Genomic DNA, 6,030 nt, shown 5'->3' with positions numbered 1-6,030 from the left:
ACCACCACCCCACTACCCCACCACCACCACCAATAAAAATGGTAAAAATAAATCCTAAAGGGAGAAAAACAAAACAAAAAACAAACAAACAAACAAAATCCAAGAAATACAAATGGCTCTGTCTTATACTTAACCTTTAAATCCAAAGGCAATTTTAAATTGGTTGGCTGTTAGCAAGAAACATAAAAGAAGCTACCTAGTTTCTAGTTGCTAACCATTTTCTGATGTTTTTAAAAGTCATTACCAAGATTGCAATAAGAATCAGAATTATATATTTTTTTTTACCTTAGTAGATTCAAACCACAACTTTTTGAAATCCAGAAGGATAATTAAATTTGAGACAAAATTTAAAAGGAGAGGGAAAAAAATCCTTGGTGATGCTAATCCTAACTGAGATGAGGAACTTCAAGAAGCAGTAACACTGAAAGTCTGACTGTCTGAGGGACTGCCTTGAGGTGGGCCGCTCAACCTGCTCCAGCGTTGCTGAGCTTCCTCATCTCTAAAACAGGCTAACACTGAAATGCTCCAGCTCAGACACAGAATTCCTAATTCTTACTATGTGTGTCTCAAAATAAACACAGGCTATCTAGTGTGGCTCTATTTTGGCAACGTTACCAAGCATTGGGGCAGAAAAGGGAATAGTTATTTTAGAACACAAAACAAAACCCATGGCCTCTATAAACGGCACCCCATTCAAGTTTCAGAATACTACCAGATCTACAATGAGACATTTTAAATATGATGCAGAGCACATTATGAGATGTGTCACTCATTCAGGAAAATGATGGCTAACCCAGGAGGTCAGGAAAGCGTGCAGGCTTCAGGAGATGGTCAACAGGTCGAAACAGACAAGAAAAGTGAATCTAAACCTCCACATCTGCATGCACAGCCAAGTAGTCTGTCCTGCATAGCCATATGTCCATACACACACAAAATAAAAATGTAAAACTGTTTGCCCTTCAAATAATACTGTCAAAGAGGAAGGACAAACCACAAAACAGAATTATCTGCAAATCATAATCTGATGGTATTTTTATCCAGAATAAAGATCTTTCACAATTAAATGACAGAGAAACATAATTCAATTTAAAAACTGAGCAACAGCTGTGAGTGGATTTCTCCAAAGACACAGTCAACAAGCCCATGAGATGTTTGACGCTGGTTAGTCATTGAGGAAACACAAATTGAAATCATGAGGAACCATGGCACACCCATTAGATGGCTCTACTCAAAAGCAACAAAACAAAACAAAAATGAACAACAAATGTTGGCAAGACAAGGGGCGGAGGTCTTTATCCTCAACTGGTGTACAACGCATGGCCACTCTAGAAAACCATCTAGCCACTTCTCACAGAGCTGCGTTATAGGATGTGACAGCTCCAGTGTGGATATGCAGCAAAAGGAGGAGCATAAACCCCCACAAAAATGCCTACCTCAATATTCCTGGCTTAGCCATTCCTAACAACCAAGAGCGGAAACAACTGGAGCGCTAACTAACACATACCCATCATGACAAGAAATAAAGCACCCACTGCTCCATGCTGTCTATAGAGGAGCCTTGACAGTGTGGTCAAGGGCAATCAGAAAACACCACATACTATATTCTATTAAAAAAATATACAAAACAATTCCTCGGTGATACAAAATCAACTGTTGACTGTTCAGGTTAAAGAGAAGAGTGAAAAATGACTCCTTATATTATACAGTTTCTTTTTTATGTAAAACAGGACAGTACACAATCTCTGAGCACATGAAAGCCACTGGATTACATACATTAAATAGGTAAGAAAGCCACTGGATTACATACATTAAATAGGTAACTTTTGTCTCAATACCACAAAAGCAAAACAAGCAAGCAAACAAACAAACAAAAACAAAAAGTATCACCAAAATTTGGTAAAGCAATCTCAACTACTACCTGGGGTGAAATAGAAGAAGCCAAAGACAACTTCATGGCTTCCAAACTGGGTTTTGTTAGAAAGAATGGAAATTCCAGAGGAGCAGAAGAGAACCAGTCCAATAAATGGAAGAGTCTGACATGAGAAATCTAAATTATTCTAAGTGTACCTTTCTCTTTTAACACACAAAAAAATAGGTCAACAATGCCTTATCCATTAACACTAAAAGGCTCTGTTAAAAGGCACAGAACCTACTTCAAAACAGATGTCTGTCATCTGCTCAGGCCCTTCCCTTTCAGAAAGTTGTGTCTGGAGACCAGCAAATAAAACCGCAATGTTTATCTGGGATGGCTCCTGGCAGAACCCCAAAGTGGCTGACAAGTCCGAATGTGACTCATCAAAATGTATTTTCAAAAATAACACACTCAAGCCCAAGTTACTGATAAGGGTTTAAGAATCTATAAACAAACAAACAAAAAAAGGCTGGAGAGATGATGGTTCAGTGACTCAGAGCTCATGCTACTCTTTCACAGGATGAGCTCTGTCCTAGCACCCACATCAGGCAGCTCATGACTACCTGCAACTCACCAGAGAACCTAACACCTCTGCTCTGAGTGCAAGCACACTTAAAATAACAAAATCTTAAAAATATATATATATATGTATATATATACATATATATATATATGTATATATATATCAAGCAAATATTTGGCCCATGCTAGTATTGAAAATGATATTTTGTTTATGGTAAAAGCATCTACAACTCAAAACTATACATTACCTAACTAGAACTAATAAAAAGCTAAGTTGATAAAATATTTTAAAATGTTATTTATTTTCACCCATATGGGTGTTCTGCCCACATGTAAAACACACACCACATTCGTGCAGTGTGCGCAGAGGCCAAAAGAGAACATCAGATCCCCTAGGATTGGAATTACAGATGTTGTGAACCTCTATCAGTGTATGGCAAATCGAACCCAGGTCCTTTGGAAGAGCGACCAGTGCTCTCAACAGCTGAGGCATCTCTCCAGCCATGGTAACAATATTCTTAAATTCAGATTCAAAAGAAGAAGTCAGAAGGCCTTCCAAGGAGGCATGAACACACACTACCATTTCTGTGTCTTAGTTTTTAAACTAAGTGTAAAGACTATCACCAAATGTTCAGTAGTTAAAAAAAAAAAAAATCTACATTCTGTGCATTAAAGCAAAACCTTGCTAGGGCTAAAGTCCTTCAGTGCTTCCTAGAAAAGCATGCTATGTTTTATATTTGGTAATATTGCTTAGAGAATAGAAGAAGAAAAAAAATAAACAAGAACTATCAGTAACTCCTTATTGTGCCAATACTCAACAGGAGCACATGAAATCTTTCTGGGAAAGGTGCACTGGTTTGCCTGCTCTAAAAGAAGCTGGAGCAAATATTCCACTATCTATCTTATAATCAACAGTAATAATGAAGTGAAAAAGGAAGACCTAAAATTAATGAGGAGATCCATCCTAGGACACCCTCCACACCAATATCTGTAGCTATTCATATAGCTGCATAGGAACCCACCCATATCCTCCAACACACTCTAACCCTCTTCATCACTCACAATATCTACTGCAATGAAAGGCCCGAGGCAGTCTATCCCACTGTACTGTTCAGGAATAGCAAGGAAAAACTGTACACATACCATTCATAGGCAACTATCTTCTAATATTTTCCATCCCAGCTTAGTTAACTATGCAGATGGACCCAGGATATCACAGGGTTGACTGCAAATAAAGTCAGTCACTGCGGATTGACTAAGTCCCTTTTATATCCCCAAACTAAATCCTTTAGTAGTGAAGAGATGCAGCAACATGCCAGCCAGACTGGAGAACTCTGCTAGTTTACAGCCTGAGTTCCAAGACACAGAGGAAATAACACCCTGAACAGAGCAAGCTTTTGTGAGTCAGCCATGGAGACCCGACAGCTACATGAAAGGTGATGTTCTAACTCTTTGATTAAAGATCCTACTCAAGACTATTATACACAGCAGGTCTGGTCTGGAAAATGGCTCAGCAGGCTAACTAACACCCTTGCCACCAAGCCTGGCAACCTGAATCCAATCCCCAGAACCCATATGGGGGAAGGAGAACCAACTGTTGGAAGCTGTCCTCACACCTTTACGCTTGCATGCCCCCACAGGAGCGGTATACACAGTAGCCAATAGAGAAATGAATGTAATTTAAGAATCTCTGCTGTGCTGAAGATGCACCTACTGTATTACATGGTTCTAAGAAAAGACTAGATAAACATGTGACATCAACAGTAAAAGTTTTAATGGATAAAATGAATAAAAGAAAGAAATCAAAGATTATGTCAACATTTCAAAGTTAAGTGGGGGGCTGGGAGGAAGGGGGAACGATTGGGAAAGCAGGAAGGGATACTCAATCCGGATGAGTAGAGGCTGAGGGAAAGCCAAAGGAGAGACACCGACAGTTGATACTAGGGATCTGGAAGCGCAGAAGGGGACTCAAGGTTGTTCTGGAAGCTGATGTGAAAGGTGCCCGTACTCTAAGTTTTAGGAGCGCAGCCAGCTCAGGACTTGAGCAATTCACAGGAACTAAGAGCAGAAGCAAGCAGCCGGTGACAAGATTAGGGACAGGGAGGGAGCCTCCCAGCTGCTCTGCCCAGATAAGGTCCCCTCTGCAAGAGCAGTGGCCAGTCAAGATCATTCCGTGATTCTGAGTTATCACGTGACAGAACCTAGCCGTACAGTACACAGGCCCCAGAAGCTGAATGGGGGTGAGTTAGGAGGAGGTGATTTAAGTTAACAGCTGCTGCTGGGCCCCAGGGGTGAGGGGAGCAGAAACTGTAGCAGTGTTCAGGTGCTGTGACACTCAGGCAGTGATCACAGTCCAATTCCCATCTAAGTGTTCCTTAAAAGAACTTCAGCCAAGCTAGGAGCCAGCTGTGGAGCGCAGTGTGGAAATGGGGATAATGAGTTTCCATTTTAATCCGAGGGGGAAAGGAAACAACAAGCAACAAACACAATCAAAGGCGAAAGTTTTCAAGAGCCCCCCTAGGCAACAACTTAGGCAACATCCTGAGGTTACAAAGTATTCAGCTGCCTGGCATCATCAAAGTGAAGAGCTAGGAGTCATTTTACCACACCCAACCTTCTCCTATCATCTGTCTGTGGGAAGCCAGTTCCCATTTCTGATACCTTATAGAAGAGAAAGGGCAGTATTGCAATCACTATTTAATATTTACGTGTTTAATGTATTGGCTCCTTTTGAAACCTCATAAGGTGCAAACTGAAGCATAGAAAATTTAAATAATCTGGCCAACACTTCCCCCCCAGGTCCCCAACACACACACCTTGAGATTAATAGGGTACAAATTCAAGTGTGTATCCTAGAGTCTAAACTCTTAAACATTAGAAAACAGTTGAAATGGCTAATGTAATATTTGCAGAAATTACCACCTCTGTACATCTGTATCCACTTTTCCCACAAAAGCAACGAAGAGGAGACAGAGCCAGGGCAAGAGTAGGAACATCAGTTACATCTTAGCTAAGCATCTAAGGGTCGGCTTCAGCATCTGTCCTTAAAATGTTGAAAATTTTGAATTTTCCAATCAAAACCCATGTAAGTATGGAGCAGTTTAGTCCCCCACCAGATAGACTCATTCAGCAAAGCACTTAAAAAGTTAAGTGTATATTGATTTAAAGTCCTCCCTGCTTATCAATGAGCAACAAATGCAGTGGAAGGGCCAATCGTATCATCTTACACTAGCTGGTTGATGCTGCTTTTAAAAGTGATCCCTAACAAGTAAATTACTGCTAATTATTCCTACCTCCTAAACTAAGGCGTAGTTAGGATACTGGAGGAAACCCCAGGGGCAATGGAGCAGCAGTCTTTGGGGGTCAGTTTATGTCAACAATCCTGTTTAGGCTAGCGGGATTAAAAAGCAACTTATTCTCGGAGCACCAGGTAGCCATTGACCCTCTGAAAGAAAGAGGATATCTGCTTTATTAGAACTAGAAGATGAAACGCTTTCATCTGAAAGTGTCTGAAAACTTTCATCTGAAAATTTGACTGGCATGTTTCCCTAGAATCCTCGACAGGCGATTTTAGAAATATTTGATTTTTGCCAGAA

General features: G+C 40.4%; 1 protein-coding gene across 1 annotated transcript in view; it reads right to left on the bottom strand.

The window, feature by feature from the left end:
• Stmp1 (short transmembrane mitochondrial protein 1) overlaps positions 1-6,030 on the bottom strand; it is a 9,732-nt gene that overhangs the window by 3,048 nt on the left and 654 nt on the right. The gene's annotated exons all lie outside the window — the stretch shown is intronic.

Source organism: Mastomys coucha, unplaced genomic scaffold (genome assembly GCF_008632895.1).
Source record: "Mastomys coucha isolate ucsf_1 unplaced genomic scaffold, UCSF_Mcou_1 pScaffold20, whole genome shotgun sequence".
NCBI lineage: Eukaryota > Metazoa > Chordata > Mammalia > Rodentia > Muridae > Mastomys > Mastomys coucha.
Note: the sequence above shows the minus strand (reverse complement) of the source record. Positions and strands in the feature narration are given on the sequence as shown.